At 52.8% G+C, this 17,966-nt stretch overlaps 3 long non-coding RNA genes across 3 annotated transcripts; 1 reads left to right on the top strand and 2 right to left on the bottom strand.

Annotated features, from left to right (window-relative positions):
* Positions 1–827: 827 nt before the first annotated feature.
* On the bottom strand, positions 828–4,819 carry LOC123381278. Its single transcript, XR_006588107.1, has 3 exons — positions 2,667–4,819; positions 1,995–2,094; positions 828–1,359 (listed from the first exon to the last, which is right to left on the bottom strand). It is a non-coding gene; the product is annotated as an uncharacterized LOC123381278 (long non-coding RNA).
* A 3,223-nt stretch (positions 4,820–8,042) lies between these two features.
* On the top strand, positions 8,043–16,277 carry LOC123381257. Its single transcript, XR_006588084.1, has 3 exons — positions 8,043–9,859; positions 9,945–14,388; positions 15,431–16,277. It is a non-coding gene; the product is annotated as an uncharacterized LOC123381257 (long non-coding RNA).
* Positions 16,278–16,384: 107 nt separating this feature from the next.
* LOC105261049 lies at positions 16,385–17,680 on the bottom strand. Its single transcript, XR_002737247.2, has 2 exons — positions 17,544–17,680; positions 16,385–17,342 (listed from the first exon to the last, which is right to left on the bottom strand). It is a non-coding gene; the product is annotated as an uncharacterized LOC105261049 (long non-coding RNA).
* Between the last annotated feature and the right edge of the window lie 286 nt (positions 17,681–17,966).

A 17,966-nucleotide genomic window follows, 5' to 3' on the forward strand; every position in this document is an offset into this window, starting at 1 on the left:
GATATCTGAACACGTATAACTGAGTGAGGCTTGAATCCCTAATATGTAAAGAGCACTTACAAATCAATAAGAACAACACTAACCATCCAGGGGAAAAATAGGCAGTGAGTACAACCTGACGGTTCTCAAAACAGAAAACCCTGATGACTGATAGTCATGAAAGATACGTAACCTCACTAGTGATCAGGGAATACAAATGGAAACACCCACAAGATATTACCCATCTGCTTCACAGAAATTTTAAAACTTGAGAATACCAAGTGTCAATGAGCCTGTGGGGAAGCAGCTTTTCTCTGCAGCAGGTGGGAGTGTAAGTTGGCAGAATCATGTTGGAGAGCCATTAGGGAGCATCCGAGACAGTTAAAGGTACCTTACCGACCTTATCATTGCTATTTAGTCACTATCTTCTAGAAACGTTAGCTGTTGCCCAGAGGGACGCGTTCCAAGATGTTCACCACCGTGTGGTTAGTAACAAACGTTCCTCAATACAAGGATGAGAAGTAAATGGAAGTGTGCTCACAGTGGAATATTACACGTTGGTGAAAATGAACCAGTGCTGTGTCAGTTGGGAAAAGAAGACTGAGCAAAAAACAAAACAACACAAAACAAAACAACCAAGTTGGAGAATGATGCACAGAATGGATCACCATACATGTAAAGTTTTCAAAAGTGAAAAATTTTGCTTGTGGATTCATCCACATGGGATAAAAGCATAAAGCTGTGAAAGGGGAAGATAAATACCGAGACATAAATATTCAAGACAGTGATAAACTCTGCAGAGGAAAAAGGGTAATAGATCCATAACATTTAATGACTTAAATCGGAAGCAAAAAAAAAAAAAAAATCGGTAGCCGGCTTCCGTGCGGTAGCCATTAGTCCTGTGTGGTTACTTACATTTAAACGTAAACTATTGAAAAGTACACACAATTAAAACATTGGCTCCTCAGCCACGCCAGTCCCCGCTTTGAGGGTTCAAGAGCTGCACGTGGCCAGTGGCTCCCGAATTGGGCAGGTGCAGATATACAGATGCCGTTTCCATTTTCGTGGAAGGTTCTTTTGGGTGGTGCTGTTCTAGAAGGTTCCAAATGCTTTGGGTATTTCCTAATGAGTCTTTAAAAGCAAGGACTGGAAGGTGAACAACGGAAGCAGGGAGGGTGCAGGCGTCTCTTGAAGCGTGGGTCTGGAGGGGACCAGGAAGATGGGGAGAAGGGAAGGCACAAGGCCTTGGGGGCGGGGGGAAGGGAGGGAGACACAGTCCCCGGCGGCCCCTGAGGCCCGTACCTGGTGCCCCATCTCGGTGACTCCCGGCCCTCACCCTTTCAGGCTCCTGCCGGTGGAGATAAATAACGCCTGCCATGCCTGTCACAGATATTTGAAAAACATATTAATCACTTTAACAAATATTAGCTCAGAACAGCCATAAACAGTCTCTAGAATTTCCTCTTTGCGGGTGTATTACAATGAAAAATATGCTAATATGGGTGCCTAATTGATTGTGTTTGAATAACTTCCTTTATGACAATAAGTGTTTGAGGTGGCATCACTCAGAGTCACGAGCAGCGTCTCCCAAACCCTGGAACGCCTCTGTCTGTGCCTGCAGACTTTTACCTTTTGGGGCCACATTCTCCAAATCAACGGAGTGGGGGGCCTTGTGGCTGCCCATCTAGAGCGACTTTTGGGGTGCCCACGAGGGGGCTGGGTTCGGGCTGTGGCTCGTATGGGCTGGCACCTCAGCCCTAAATGTCTCTAATGTCCCTACTTCTGTAAGATTGGGGTCACGGTCCCATTTCTGCAGGTGAGATCCTGGGCACACAGCACTCCCAAGCCCGGCGGCTGAGCCGGTGGCACCGGGGCCACCCCTGCACGGGGAAGCAAAACCAATGATACTGTAGGCAAGCAGGCACCCACAGCATGTTCTCAGACTCGTGAGCCAAGACCTGTGTGCAAGACAACTCGGTATCATCTACAGTAGCAGAAACACAGGAACAACTTACACACGGACGGACTAGGTGAGTAAAGGGAGCTCTCATGCAGTCACTGAGCAGAAGGAAGACACTGTCCTTGAGCTGATACGGAAGGATCCCACGGGGCGTCCTACAGTGAAAGAAAATCAAGAGTGGATATTGAAAGCTGCCACGCGAATGGGAAAAAGGAACACACGAGCGCCCGCACACGCTTTCACACGTAAGCGAGAAAAACTGGACAGATACAGAAGAGTATCGACATGGCTGTGCGCTCCGGGTGGGAGGCTGAATACAGATACCCTTGGGGGGTGTTTCGTTGCCTTTTTGGGGGCATGTGACGGCTGTCTTTGCAATCAAGAACAAAAGGTTAGGGGAAAACACCAGGGGGATGGCTTCCCAGACACCGAGTATCTACTAAGCCCCCAGTATTTCCCAGCCCCCACTAGTGAGTCCTCCGCCCCCCCCCCCCACCAGGGGGCCCCCGGAAAACTGGAGAATGCCCAGCTGCTCTGCAGACCCTGTGTGCCCCTTGCTGGTCTGAGGGGCACAGCAAGGAGGGCTTCGAGTCCAAACAATGGGCAGGACAAAGGACCCTTTGTGCTGTTCCTCCTGGGCCCCAAGACCCGCCTCTCCAGTTACAGCCCCTGAGGGCTTTCCCCAATCAGCCATGGAGCCCCGGGGTAAATGTTCTTCCAGGATCACCTGTCAGCCAGGGGGGAGGGTCCCCTTGGTGCTAGAGGTGCCCCGCCCCGAGTTTCTCCTCTCAGGCTCCAAAACATCAGCCTCCTGGTGATGTGGTTCTGGGCCAGGCAGTTAGCTTGGAATCCTGGGACACGGGCTGAGGGACCTGGGCCGGTGGCTCTACCTCTCTGAGCCTCAGTTTCCTCATCTGGAAGACGGGGTGGTAGTCATGCCCACTCTTTTGCCGGTTCCGGTGAGGATTCAAGATGCTACCTACGTGTGAGCCCGTGGTCCCAGCAATGGTGTGTTTGGACACTGGGGGAGGATCAGAACAGAGTAGTGGAGTCAGTTTGGAAAGCAGTCTAGCTGTTTCTCAAACCTGGGGTTGGCCTGTCCCCTGGCAATTCCACTCCCAGATATTTCCCCGAGGAAAGTGAAATGCATGTCCGCACAACAGCATGCACGCAGATGTTCACGGCGGCATCATTCATAGCCGCCAAAAAGGTGGAAATGACTCGCGTGCCCATGAACGGATGAATGGATACACCAAACTGTGCTCTATCCATATGCTGGAATATTGTTCGGCCATGAAAAAGAGGGAAAAAGCACTACCACAACATGGAGGAACCTCGAAATCACCATGCTAATTGCAAGAGGCCACAAAAGACCACGTATTGTATCATTCTGTTGATAGCAAATGTCCAGAGTAGGGAGGCCTATGGAGACAGACAGTGGGTGGTGGTCAGGGGCTAGAGGTAGTGGTAGAGGGATGGGCAGGGAGGTGATAGTGACAGGATACAGAGTTTCTTTCCGGCGGTGAAAATGTTTGGAAATTGACTCGGGTGATGGCTGCTGGGATCTGTAAAAACGCTACAAACTGTTGCAGGTGCACCGCAAATGGGTGTGTTGACTGCTATGTGAATCAGATCTCCGCAAAGCTGCTTTTGTTTCCTGTTAAATAGACCTTAAGTTTTAGAAAAGGCGAGGATGTACAGAAAAGCTGCAAATGCAGAGTGAAGAGTCCCTGCGTACCCTCCACCCTTCTCTGTTTTAGGACCTCACACTAGCACGGTGCCTTTGTGGCAACGAATGAACCAATGTGGATGCATGATTCGCAGCGAAACTTCAGACTTGTTTTGAACTTCACTGGGTTTCCCCAAGACCCTTTTCCTGTTGCCAGGATCCCACCTAGGACACCACTTTACATTTCCCCGTCGTGCCCCCCTCCGCTCTCCTGAGCTGCCACAGTTTCTCAGACTTGGCCTGTCCTTGATGATCCGGACACTTTTGAAGAGCACTGGGTCAGGTGTTTTGCTGAACGCCTCTTGATTTCGATTTGTCCGAGATTCTTCTCCTGCTGAGACAAGGGCTGTGGGTTTTTGGGGACGAAGACTACAACAGCAGTGAGGTGTCGGTCTCAAAACATAGTGTCAAGGACACAGGCTATCACCAGGACGTATCACCGATGCTGGGGACCTTGGTCACCCGGCTGAGGAACCCTTGGCACAGGGCACTCTTTGAAAGCAACTCACTTGGCGTAGCCTGCCATGAAGGACTAGGGAGTTAGAACTCCACTTCCTTGAGGGCAGAGTAGCTACATAAATTATTTGGAGTTCTTCTGTACGGGAGATTTGTCTCTTCTCTCTCATTTATTTCTTTGTGCAATCATCAATAAAACCGCTTCTTAAAAAAGCTCTCCAAAGAAGCTGTCATAAAAACAACAACAACAACAACAAAAAAAACCCCAAACAAACTTGAGGAGAGGTTCTAGGGAGACAAGACTAAAGGAGTCTAAGCAAAGCGAAACTGACGAAGAGAGAAGAGCTAGAAAAAAGTGGGAGTTGGGTGGGTGCAGAGGGGGGGGAACTGGGTCCCGTGTCTCTGTTGGCCCCGGCATCCGTGTGTATTTCCCAGGAGGCCCCAATTCTGCTGGTTGATGGGTTCAGTAGTTGTGCAAGAGAGGAGCAGGGGGGCTCTGTGAGAGTGGTCTGGTCACCCACTTGGTGGGGGTCTTGGGGTGGGGATCGTCTTAAGATGCTCAGCTTTCCTCCCGGCCTGGAAAGTGGCCTTAACCATTAGGGCTTCACTGAATGTCAGGTGTGTAACACGTGATAGAGGTCTGCGCGATCGACACATAGTAGGTGCTTTAAAAAAATTTTTTTAAATGTTTATTCATTTTTGAGACACAGAGTGCGAGGGGGAGGGGCAGAGAGAGAGGGAGAACACAGAATCCAAAGCAGGCTCCGGGCTCTGAATTGTTAGCACAGAGCCTAACGTGGGGCTCGAACCCACGAACCGTGAGATCATGGCCTGAGCCCAAATCGGATGCCTAACTGACTTCGGTTAGGAAAATAGAGTGTGGGGGGCGGGGGGAGGTCGGGAGGGAGGCTTTTTCTTTCTTCGGCAGCTTTATGGAGACATAACTCTCCTACTGTGTAATTCACCGATTTCAAGTGTACAAGTGCACGGGTTTAAATACTGCCAGAGTTGTGCAACCAGGAGGGAGACTTTCCAGAATGCATCCTTTTGTATCTTTTAAATGAGTAACAGTGGTAGTGTATCAATTACTATGAAAGAAAGACAGAGAGAGAGAGAGAGAGAGAGAGAGAGAGAGAGAGAGAGAGAGAGGAAGGAAGGGAGGAAGGAAGGAAAGAAGGAAGGAAGGGTAACCTGAATTCCTGGCTGTCATGTACCCTCCTCTGGCCTCAGTTTACCCCTCTGCCACTCTTTTCCTCCCCTCCTCCTCCTCTGTCGCTCCAGGGTGCCTGGGCTCTCAGGCTCCCGCCTGCCTTCCTCCGTGTTGCTCTGGGAACATGGTGTCCCTTCACCATCACACCCAGCCCTGGACTCAGGTTGAGAGGACCTCATAGGTCCGCAAGGCATCTGACCTCAAGCATTGCCCTTGCCTCCCCTTGGCGTCCGGTGGGGGCCGGCGTGGTCCCATCCAGGGAAAACCCACCCACCCCGTGCAAACTGCCGTAAATGGAGGAATCGTCCCTGCCTGGCCCTCTATAAAACTGCAAAGAAACCCAAAGCAAAACAGCCCAACCCAAGCAAGCAAAGTTGTTTTGAATGCTCTTATTCTGTGGACGTGTTTTTTGGGACAGCCTCTCAAAGGTGTTTTTCTTTGCCCGAGCTACTTTTGGACCGAGAACCACCCCACACGCACTCTGTCCCCTGTTGATCTGCTGAGGAGCCTTCAACCTCGCTTGTGAATTCAAAGCCCCTCCTGGTCACAGCGGAGAGAGGGCACAGCCAGGCAGGTGGATCTCTCTGAGGGTCAGATAAAGGACGAATGGTTCCAGGTATGTGCCAGAGAGCTGGGGGGCTGGGTGGGTACCTCTCCAACAAAGCTCCTTTCTGTCATTACTTATGTCTCCACCAGGCCTGGAGTCAGCATCCGCGTCTGTTGGCTCTGCTGGCCTCTGAGTTTCTCTCTCTCAGCAGGAGCTTTTCTCAAAGCTTGTCCGGGAAGAGAGGGGTCTGATGTCCAGAGAAGGAAGGGACATGTCGGGGCCCAAGCTGTTTTGTGACCACAGAGCCAAGGGAAAGGGATAGGCCAGTGGGCTATACTCATAATCCTGAGGGACAGGCAGGCGGGGTGGGGGGCCCACAGCAGGGAGGAGCTTTGGGTATGGAGACAGCCCAGACAGGGGGGCCGAGATCCTCCCCAAGGCCGTCCATCCTTGACCCCTGGTAACTTGTCTCATTGCCTCAGCTTGGTTGCCCGAGATCTCACTCCTCCTCCCCAACCTTTCCTCTCCTCTGGGACTTCCTATGGGGCAGCTCCACGGGGCCCTCCTTGGTCTCCCACCCAGGGCGGGGGGTTCCCCATGTTCCTAAATTCTCTCTTAAACATTTTTTTAATGTCTATTTATCCTTGAGAGACAGAGTGTGAGCAGTAGTGGGGAGACAGAGAGAGAGGGAGATGCAAAGCAGGCTCCACTCTGTCAGCACAGAGCCCGACGCGGGGCTCGAACTCAGGGCTCGAACTCACAAACCACGAGATCATGACCTGAGCGGAAGTCCGACGCTCAACCGACTGAGCCACCCAGGCGCCCCAATTTGTGACCCCTTTTTGCCTCTTATGGGTGAGGCATTTCCCCTGCCGGGGCTTCAACTTCCTCACTTGTAATATGACCAGTGTATTGCCCCCAGCCTTCAGCCCCCAAATAAGACAGAGGCTCCCCCCACCCCCAGGGTGGGAGCAGTCAGGAGAGCAGCAGCAGCCAGGGAGGGGGGGAGGAGGGGTGCCACGCGGGTCCCCCCACAATGTGAGGGCCACGGCAGGCGGGATCAGAACCTAGATCGCGTGAGCCCCGTGCTGCAGCGTTACAGGAAACTAACGCTCGCGTCCTGCATACTTGAGTTGGGGCCAAGAGATTCCTGATGTGATTGGGAGAGAAGCTTGTTTTCCTGACTCACTTACAAAGAAGTCCCCCACCTGCGCCCCTAGCCTCCTTCTCTCAGAGCTGCCCCCCCTTCCTCCCCCCACCTGGCCCTGAGTCACCTCATTTCTTCCGGCCTGGAGGCCCCAGGATATTTTCTGAAGGGGCCCAGCCCATCGGGGGAAGGAGACACCCGAGGGGAGCACCTGGCTTGGGGGTGGCGTCTCCTCCAGACAGGAAGAGGTGTCACGTGTTGGCCTGCGGGGGGGGGGGGGGGGGAGGCCAGGTGGCAGGAGACAGGCTGTGGGGGTGGGGGGGTTGGAGGAGGCAGCTCTCTGCTGGGGCCTGTTCGGGCCACCCTCTGCGGTGTGACCCTGGGGAAGTCACAGCCTCTCCCCGAGCTCTGTGTCTGTAAAGTGTATGGCCGGTTTCTGTCGCCCATTCCGGGCACTCTTTGAGACCGGGGCAGCTGGGCTTTCAGTATTTTAAGGAGACTGGAGCTTTTTCTTCTCTCCCTTCCTCCTGCTCCCCGCCCTCTTCGTTCATTCCTTTCCACTTCGTGCCCAGCCTTGCACAGTGGGCTGAGGGCACGGTGATCAACACCAGCCCTGCCTTAGGAGCCCAGCCTGGAAGCACACAGGCGTTGAAACAGCCCGTTAGGAGAGAAGGAGGTACCCGGCACCCTCAGAGTGGCTGGCATCTCTTCCGGAGCCCCTCCCGTGTGCCAGGCCCCGGGCACGTCTGACTGCACTGAAATCCCAGAACCTTCCCCGAGTCAGGTCCTCGGTGGTCTGCTTTCCAGGTGGAGAGCCTGGGGGGCAAGCCATGAAGGGCAGCTACTCCAGGAAGGGAGGACTGGCATTAGGGTTTGAACCGGGCTCCATGCCTATGCTCAGGATCCTCGGTTTATCTCATGTTAGAACAGGAGTGAGCAGGGGGTGTTCCACGTGCCGAGGGAGAAGGCTTCTAACCCGGCTTTTGGGGGGGGGAGGGCACCTGTCTCCTCTTCCCCGGGATCCCAGACTCTGTAGTTTCATTGTCTCTTCTGCCCACCAGCGAGACTCGACCCCAGGAATCAACATCTGCCACGATAGGATCACAGGAATCCTGGTTAATGTTTGCTGCTAATGACCCTCCTTAGCTCTGATTGGTTGGCTTGAGTCAAGGACGCGCGCCTCGCCAATGAATGGACTCTGCTGATTGGGTACTTGTGGGGGAGGTGCCCAACTGAATGGTGGGAGGGGCCAGTGCCATCCAATCCACATCGAGAGGCAGGGAGGGCCTTGCCAATCAAGGGGCTCTTCGCAGAGGCGGTGAGAACAGAGACTTCCCTTAATCCAGGGTTTTAAGGAAATTGGCGCATTAGTTGTTCCTCCAACCACCCTTAAGCACAGAGAGGCTGAGACGCTTGCCCAAGGTCACGTAGCTCCTAAGTGACCGCGCTGGAATTTGAACCGTGAAAGGCTGATTCCAGGGTCTGTGTTTTCAGCTGTAGCGTTACGCTGCCTCTCAGGATAAAGTGCAGAGCTTAAATCAACAGATCCTGTTTGGTAGTGGAGTCCGGGAGGAAGTGGGGGGAAAGAGAGCCGGAACAAGGACGCTTGACCCTCACCTAACTGTGCAAAGGTGGCGAAGCTTGGCTGGCACCTGCAGTTTGACCTTGGCTCTGTGGTTACCAGTGGTGGGACCACCACAGGGTCTGAAGAAACACGTCATAATCATGCCTGGTGCAGCCCCAGCTGCTGCCCGTCAGGTCGGCATGGGGCACCCGTTTGGGGCAGTATCTGTGACAAGTTCAAGTGCCTTTTTGAGGACACATCTTACCAAGGACCTTGGGGTCAATAGCCCAGACTTCCTGATTCTCTCTGTGTGTGTTGGGGGTGTATGATGATTCAGAATCTACGAATCTACTATTGTTAGCATTCGTTGCCCTGAAAGATTTCTCTTGCCTTAATGTACTTTTCTTGTGGCTTAAAATTTCCGTGAGATGTCCCTAAGCCAGCACTTTTAAGCCCAGGTGTCCTTTTGGTGGCCTTGGTGAAGTCCATCCTGGAAATAACTCCAGGACCAACCTTTCTTATTTCGCTTCTTTCCTCTCTCTTCTCCCTCTCCCTCCACCATCTGGCCTTGAATGAGCCTGTATTTTGCATTTTCTGTTTGTCAGGCCCCGTGTGAACATCCCCAGGAGAGAAAATGAATTCCCAGGACTTGTCCTCACCTTAACGGAGCTCCCAGTGTTTTAGAGCAGACAGATGTGCCGTCATCACATAGTGGGGGCGCTCGAGGGAAGGAGGAAGGGACGTCATCCCCTTCGGGAGGACTTTGACACGCAGACGTGAGAGCTTGCGGGTGGGATGGGGAAGGGCATCCTAGGCAGAGGCAAGTGCAGAGGTGTGGAGAAGTCCACGTCCATGAACGATAGATGGTTTGGTTGTCCATATGGTGGGTCGTGGGGGTTGAGACAGGAGGCATGGGCAGAACTCACCCAGGCCACGGAGGGTTTGTCATGGCAGAAGGAGGACATGTGAGTGGTCTAGGACCAAGAGAGCACAGGACTAGGAGTCCAGAGAGGTGGTCCAGCTTCTTAAGGGTTTGAGGAGGACTTAGTGAGTCATCGTTGCACTTGGAGCCTCTGTCTTCTCATCTGTGAGACCAGAGGCTTGTTTTGCTGGCCTGTAAGGCATTTTCTGACTCAAACATTTGATGTATTTCAGTGACATTCCTTCCCTTGTCCTCCCTGGAATCTCTCCCCTCTGTACAATCCTGAGAAAATCTCGGCCCCCAGACCCTAGCTGGCTCAGAGATAAATTGATCGTCCTGACCCTGGTGGGTATATCCATTGAAGCTTTGAGGGGGCATTCCTGGGGTGTCATTGCACACCATCTAATTGATTTTGACTTTATTTTCACAGCCGTGGTGTAATTATGAAAGCCTGCTGTAATTATCAAAACATCACTCCAAGTATTTCATTATTAAAATACCCCTATGGCCTATTATTAATTCATTAGATAAATTTGGATTATATCACTCAATAATTAATGCGCAGGCATGGATCTGGGGAACTGGGCCACTTTGAGTCACGTGTCAACTGCCGGAAGCAATGGAAGGCTGGGAGACTGAGGAGGGGGGCGGGGGGAGAGAATGGAACGAGCAAGAGGAAAAACAGAGGCTCTGGACAGTTGATGACCAGCTGCCCTGAGACATCCACTTAACCATTAGTTCAATAAACATGGGTTGCTTGCTACAAACTCAGAGCTTTGAGTACCTTACCATCCAAACATTAACTATTATAAGATGATTGCTGGAGTTTTCTTTCATCTATTTATACTTTCGTTCACCCATCTATCCATCCATCTATCCATCCGTCCATTCATCCGTCCTCTGTCCATACATCTACCTATCCAGTATTCATCTATTTATTGAGAACTTTCTATATTCCAACCATGGAAAGCACGTGAAGGAACAAAATATGGCCTCTGCTCTCAGGAAGCTCACCTTCAGTGTGGGGACAGGGAACAGACATGCGGACCAGTGCTTATAATAGTGTGATACATGTTTTGATGGGGGAAGGCAGGGGGCTCTGGGAGCCTGACTTTGCTTTGAGGGGAGGGGTAGGAGTCAGGAAAGTTTCCAGAAGACCAGCTGGTTAGCTGAGGCAGAAGTGGGTAGATTAGGACTTGGGGCAGCAAAGCCAGAAGAAACAGCTTATGGACGCTGAGACTGGAAATGACTCAGGGTGGCCTGGGGTGCTTGGCGTGTGGAGACCTGCCTGCTGAGGTCAGCGGAGTCACATATGGAAGCTTCTCGGCCTTGTTAGCTTTTTAGATTCCGTTTTGAGAATGATGGGTGTTAAGCAGAGAGTGAAGTGATCAGGTTTGTGCTTTGAAAATGTTTCTCCAGCTGGAGTGTGGAGAATCGACTGGAAGGGGCGTGGCTGGAGGCAGAGAAGCTGGGGAGAAGGTGGAGTCGAGCGGGCGTCTGTGTGAACAGTAAGGTGGCCTTTGCTCAAGTGCTGTCAGGGGACAGAGGGAAGGAGCTGGGTTGAGGAGTTAGCATCCTGGCTAACCGGGTGAAGGAGAGGGAGTGTCGGGGGTGACGCCCAGCATGGCCTAAGCTGGACGGTTCAGTTCAGATCAGCAAGGTTTCAAGAGGGCCCGGGTGCTGGGATCTGTGCAGGGAGCTAGTGGTCCCCAACTTGACAATTCAGGGGTATACGGAGATCTCACTGCGGGGCGTCTGCAGGGCAGGGCATGCCATGGGGCAAGCTGGGTGCTGAGGCTGTAGAGGGCAGCATCGGTCATATCAATGAAGGTCTCAATAGTCAGGCCAAGGAGATTAGATGCTTCTTGAGAGCATCGGGAGCCATGGGGGGATTTGCAGCCAGAAACTGGCATGCCTAGAAGCCAGATGAAGTGAGATGGATAGTTCTGGTTACCATGCTAAGGGTGAGCTGGAAGAGGTAAGCCCAGAGGCCAGGACCTAGTGAGGAAAGTACTGCAGGCATGTAGGGGAGAGGTTGAATGGGCCTCTCGGGAAAGCATGGCTCCTCCACGTACTTGCTGTGTGACCTTGAGCAAGTTGCCTAACCTCTCTGTGCCTCTGGAAAATAGAGATCGTACTAGTTCCCATCTTACATGGTCGTCATGAGGATTAGATGAGCAAAGACAGGAAAAGTGCTTGGAACAGGGCCTAATACATAACGGCCTGTTAGGGATGGTGATGGCCTTTGACCTCTCGGGACTCAGTTTCCTTGCCTGTACAGCATAGATCACAGCTATGCCTGCGTCCGATCCCTCCTTGTCTGGGATGAAACGATTTGATATACACAGTGTGCCTGAACAGGGTCTGGCCCGAGTGGCCGTGGAATTTGTGGGGCCAGCTGCATCATGAAAACGCGAGCCCTCTTGTTCAAAAATGATGAAGGATTTCAAGACGGCAGCAGAGGCACCAGGAGAAAGTTCCAGGCCAAGGTAACGGCTCGTGTGAAGGCTTCCATGGAGCCTGGAACAGAAAATCTGAGACGGGGGATCGTCTCCAAGATCCCAAACCTGAAGCTGCCATATCCCAGGACATCTGCAGGACGCCTCGGATGGAGCCCTTGCCTTAAGGACCCTCCTCCCCAACTTTGGGTGGGGGGCCCAGATGGCCCAGATGCGACCCTTTCTGGGCCCGAGCCCCGCGCCGGCTTTTCCAAGGACGCGCAGCCTGTGACGGGCAGAGCCTGAGACGAAGCTAGCGCTCAGGGCTCCATCGGGACCCCGGCCGACTTGGGGCGCTCCCCAGATGACCGGGAATGGAAATAATTCAAAGGAATTTTTTTCAAAAGCGAGCTGGCCGGCCACTTCTGTCACTAGCATGCTTCAGAGAGCATCTATGGGGGGCAATTAGAGAGGAATAGGTCGATAAAACCCGGCATTTCCCTGTTAGCTTTTAAGAGTTTTGCACAACATATTTTATGTGTGTTTATAGAAAAAAAAAAATCCCAGACCCAAATTGATTGAAAAAATGTGTTGTTATTGAAAGGGCTGAGTTGTCCTCTCCACAGAGTGTGGTGCTCGGCAAGACTTGGAAGGGGAAGGTTTCACATAAATAGTTGTGCCGAGTTGTTATGGCAACTGAAATTTGAAAAGTAAATAGGTTTGGGGGAAATATTTTTCCTTGTCTCTGGAGGAGTTTTCTGCCGGGGATCGTTTGCAAAAGGAGGAGTTAACCCAGCACCCAGTGGGCTGGGTGTATGTTGTTGAAGGACAGAGATGGGGTGTTCCCTGTACCGGGGGACTCTGTGTGGATTCATCAAGTTCTCTCCTTTCCCTGAAACGGGGGTTGAGATGGGTTGGCACGGTCTGGGTCTTGCAGGCTGTGTGACCTTGGCCAAGTGACTTGCCCTCTCTGGGCCTCTGCTTTCCTGTCTATTGAATGGTTTGTTTGAGACGGACAATCACGGGGGCGCCGGGCTGGCGCAGTCGCTTGGGCGTCCGACTCTTGATCTGGGCTCAGGTCATGAACTTGGTTTGTGAGTTCGAGCCCCGCATCGGGCTCCACGCTGATGGCGCAGAGCCTGCTTGGGATTCTGTCTCTCCTTCTCTCTGCCCCTCCCCTGCTTGTCCCCTCTGTGTGGTGGGAACTCCGTGTTCCAGACAGGAAAGCGCTTCTTGGCTTTGGACAAGGCTGTGATGAAGAATAAGCACTATCGCGTGTTGGCCTCTTTGGGGAAGAGCTGTCTGTGCCCAACGGCGTTTGAGCCTCACAGTGGCCAAGGCCAGATTGGTGGTGGGTAGGAGAAGCCCGCCCACGGTTGTATAAACTGAGGCACGGTCAGATGAGGCGGCTGGTTTCAAGCCACGTGGCTGGCAAGAGAGGAACCTTCTGATGTCGTGAACTGCCTGGCTCCGGGGTGGGCGCCCAGGAATGTAGTGAGCTCCCCACCCCCAGGGGCATTCAAGCGCATAGGCTGTGCTTAGGAGAAGGTTCTGTAAGGTGGAGGCTGAGCCGGATGGCTCCAAAAGACCTCCAGAAACCTCCACATGGGGGTCTGAAGAGTGCCGGTTGGATCAGGGAGTCAGATCTCGGGGACTGACTTCGTTCTGGGCCCTTTGCTCTCCTCCACCCTCCACCGAGTCCCCAGCGCAGGGCAGGCGACAGAAAGAAATGGTTGGAAACTGTCCCCCGCCCCATAGTGCGGTCAGAAAGACGGCGTGTCCCCGCCAAGAACATAGTGTGTGCGTGCGTAGGTATCCTTGTGCGTGCGTGCGTGTCTGCCCACGCCTGCCTTTGCGTGTGCCTGTGAGTGGGCAGGTGTGTGCACGCGCTCGTGCGTGTGTGCCCTGAGTGTGTGCTGCCATGCGTCCACACGCATGCCTCGGTGTGTAAAAATTACCCCGCTTCCGTCACCCCTGTCAGGATCACCCGGGGCCTCTGCTGGGATCCAAGGACCCCGCAACTCCCCGGGATGAGACTGGGAGGACCCTGCTTAAGAGTCAGGACCCTGGAGCCACCCTGGTTCAAATCCTGGCTTTGCTCCTGTCTGTTGGGGTTCAAACCAGTGGCTCTGGCTAGGTGGCCCCTAAACCTTAGTTCCTCGCTGGTGAGCCGGGGTGTTATCTGCGTGCACACACCAGGCTGTTGCCAAAGTTCGGTGATGTCTGTCTACAAGGGCCACCATCCTTCTCCCTAGGCTGGCGTCCTAAAGACATTTGCCTGCACAGGGCCCTGATGGCTGCAGGGAGGGTGGCACAGCACCAGATGCCTGGGGCAGGTACGGACATGCTCCTCAGGGCTCAGAGACATCCGGCTCCCAGCATCTTCCAGCAGAGTCCTGGCCCACTACCAAGCTGCCGCGTGCCTGTCACCCTGCCGTAAGCACATGGCACCAGGGCTTCCTCGGCGGGGACTGGGGGACACGGCCATGGGTGGGGTCCTGCTTGGGGAAGGGGTAAGCAGGGGTGCCTGGGCTCATTCTGAGCGCCCTGTATGGGAAGGGCAAGCCATGGCGAGGTGAAGCTTTGAATTGTTTTTCAAGAGGAGAGGAGGAAAGGAGGGAGAGGGAGAGACACCTATACATAGAGAGACGTGTGTATGTGTATGTGTATGTGTATATATATGTATGCATACGTGTATATGTATGTGTGTATATGTACATGTACATGTATATGTACATGTTTCTGTATATGTGCATGTATGCAATTATACACATATATGTATGCACACATGTACGTGTATATGTACATGTATGTTCGTGTGTATATGTACATGCGTGCGTGTGTGTACACGTATATGTATATGTATGTGTACATGTATATGCATGTGTTCATATGCGTATATGTATACGTATATGTCTGTGTATGTGTACATGTATGTGTACATGTATACGTACGTGTATGTGTATACATGCGTGTACGTGTATATGTATGTGTATGTGTATGCATATGCATATATGTATTTGTACGTGTACATGTATATGTCTGTGTATGTGTACGTGTACATGTATGTGTGTATGTATACGTATGTGTACGTGTATACATACGTGTATGTGTACGTGTACATGTATTATGTATATGTACTGTGCATGCATGTGTGTATATGTGTATGTATGTGCATGCACATGCATTTTCATGTATATGTATACATATATGTATGTGCATATGTATGTGTATATGTACATGTACATGCATATGTATATGTACGTGTAGGTGTATATGTATGTGTATACATATGCGTATATGTATACGCATATGTATATGTATGTGTACATGTAAATGTATATATATATGTATATGTACATGTACGTGTATATGTGTGTATGTGCATGCATATGCATATGCATGTATACATATATGCATATGTATATGAATATATATATATATGTGTGTGTGTGTGTGTGTGTGTGTGTGTGTGTAGGTGGAGGGGAGAGAGAAACAGCCAGAGGAACAGACAAAAAGTGGAGACAAGAAAGACAGAAAGAGAAGGAACACACTCTCAACAGCTCAAGGTGAGCTATGTTGGGAAGTGGTCCGAGCGTGGCCTCCCAGAACCCACCTGCTGTCCCTGGCCAGCTGAATGACCCCTTGGAGGGACTCCTTGCTCTGAACCTTCATCTCGTCCGCAGCCTGAGGATGGAGGGACGCTGCAGAGCACTATGGGGAAGTGTGTGTGGGCGCCTCCTCACCAGGTCTGGGTTCCTCCAAAGATAATCCTCCAGTAGGTGGGTCCCAGGCTGCCCTGGGAGACCACCCCCAAAATATTGGGGAGTGGAGACCAGGAGTTGCTTGCCCTGAACGTGTTTGTTCTTTCTTACTAATGAAACTCCCAATTTTTCACCGGGTTCGTGACCTTCCAAAATAAAGACTCTCTTTCTCAACCTCCCTTGTAGCTAGGTGTAGCCGGGTGACTAAGTTTTGGTCACTGAGATGTAAGCAGAGAACAGCTGCAAGGAAACCTGTTTGAAACACAGCTGGTAGGTACCCCTGTGCCTCTTCTTCCTCCTTGCTTGCTTCTGGCTGGCCGCAAGGTGAACATGATGGCCGGTGCTCAAGCAGCCATATTGGGCCATGAGGAAAAGGTTGTATACCGAAAGTGGACTGCCTCCCCCTGGACTTCTGTTATGGCAGTGAGAAAGAACCATCAATCTTGTTGAAGCCACTGTTATTTGACTTCTTTCTCCGTCAATCTTCATCCTGACGGATAAAATAAGGAACAGGTAATTTCTCTGATCTGGTTTCCCTTCTAGAATAAGGGAAACTGAGCTGCTCCGAGTTGGCAGAAACATGGGGGCGTCAATTCCCTTGCAGTGGTTAGTCTAGCAGAAGAATACTGTCAACAACAGTGATACTACTGTCATAATAATAACGGCAATAACAGCAGTATTCTTTATTGAGCGCTGACTGTGACCCAAAGCCGTCCAGCTTGCAAGAGGCAGGGCCCCGACCCAGACCCACATGGTGTCGGGCTCATGCCAAGACCTTCAGGTTTTTCTTCTTGGCATTCCAGGCCCTTCAAATGCTGCAGGGTGTCTCCCCCCTCTGCTGCCTGTTGGAATGTCGCCTCGTGCCACAGCCGCCTCTTCCAGGAGGTGCAGGAATGCTCTCCTTGAGTCATGCTACCCACAGCCTCCTTCGTCTGGCTCCCCGTGGGTCTGAGATGTTGGCCTCTCCGCCCAGCCAGGCCTCGGTCCCCCGCCTTCTGGTTTAGCGCTGAGCCCTCTTGTTCACGTCCGCTTCTGGCCCGGAGCCTGGCACATGGTGTGTGCCCAGGGGAGGTCTGATAATGAATCGAGGATCCCACACCCAGCCGGTGGGGGACAAGGCGTGACGCACCGTGGATCCCTTGTCCACAGCTCTGACCACACGTTTTCAAGCGTCTGGATCAGTGAGCGTCTGCGGTTCTCAGAGAGAGGGGCCGAGGGCTGGAGAAGATGGGAGGGGACACAGGGAGCTGGGGAGTGGGGGGTGCAGGTGCCAGACACAGGGCAAGCCCTGGGCTTCTGTGGCACCCCCTCCCCTCAGCAGAGAAGCCCCCGGCAGATAGAGAGCAAGGCAAGTGACAGATTCCCCGCACCGTCTCCCCGGCAGACGGGAAAAGCCACCCCCCTGGCCGGAGATGGGGATGTGGTGGCGGGGGGGGGGGGGGAGGGTTCTTCCCATACAGACCGAGGTGGCATCTGTGTGGATTTCTGAGAGACCTGTGTCCGTTTGATGCCCGTAGGACATGGAGGTCAAGGCTCTGAACTTGGCGCAATCCTGGCCCATGACCTTGGGCACCTGGCCTCTCTGTGAGCCTCGGCTTCCTCATCGGCCAGACAACGCGGCGCCTCCTACGGGAAAGAGAGTGAGCCACCATATGCACAGGCCGGCCCTTCTCAGGCTCCCCTGCGCGCACCCCACCCCCCCCTGCACACCCACTGCAGGGGACTGTGTTAAAGGCTCTGACACAGGGGGTCTAGGGAGGCGCCTGAGATTCTGCGTTTCTAACAGGCTCCCCGGGCTCACTGATGTCGCGGGTCCGTGGGCTTCACCTTGAGTAGCCAGGCGGCTGAGACATGGGGGGGTTTGCAAACCACAGCTCGCGGGCCGAATCCCACCCACGGCCCACGTCTGTCCATAAGGTTCCTTGGAGCACAGTCACGCGTTTATTTATGTGTTGTCCAGGGCTGCGACGGAGACCTGCTGGCCACCAGAGCTGCAAACAGGTCCTCTCTGGCCCCTTATGGCGGGACTTTGCCGACCCCAAATGTGATGCTGAAAGATTGAAGAGAGGGAATGGATGGAAGGCCTCTGAGCCCAGAAGAAGTGGCAGGTCCACCGTACGGATTGTTCTGGCGGCTGAGCTGGCTGGAGCGGGCGTCTCATCCTCACCCAGGAAGGTCCCGGCTAAAACTGAGCGAGGGGATGACGTCCGGGCTGGGCACAAAACCTCAGGAAGAGGAGGAAGCGAACAA

This window comes from Felis catus, chromosome D3 (genome assembly GCF_018350175.1).
Source record: "Felis catus isolate Fca126 chromosome D3, F.catus_Fca126_mat1.0, whole genome shotgun sequence".
Classification (NCBI taxonomy): domain Eukaryota; kingdom Metazoa; phylum Chordata; class Mammalia; order Carnivora; family Felidae; genus Felis; species Felis catus.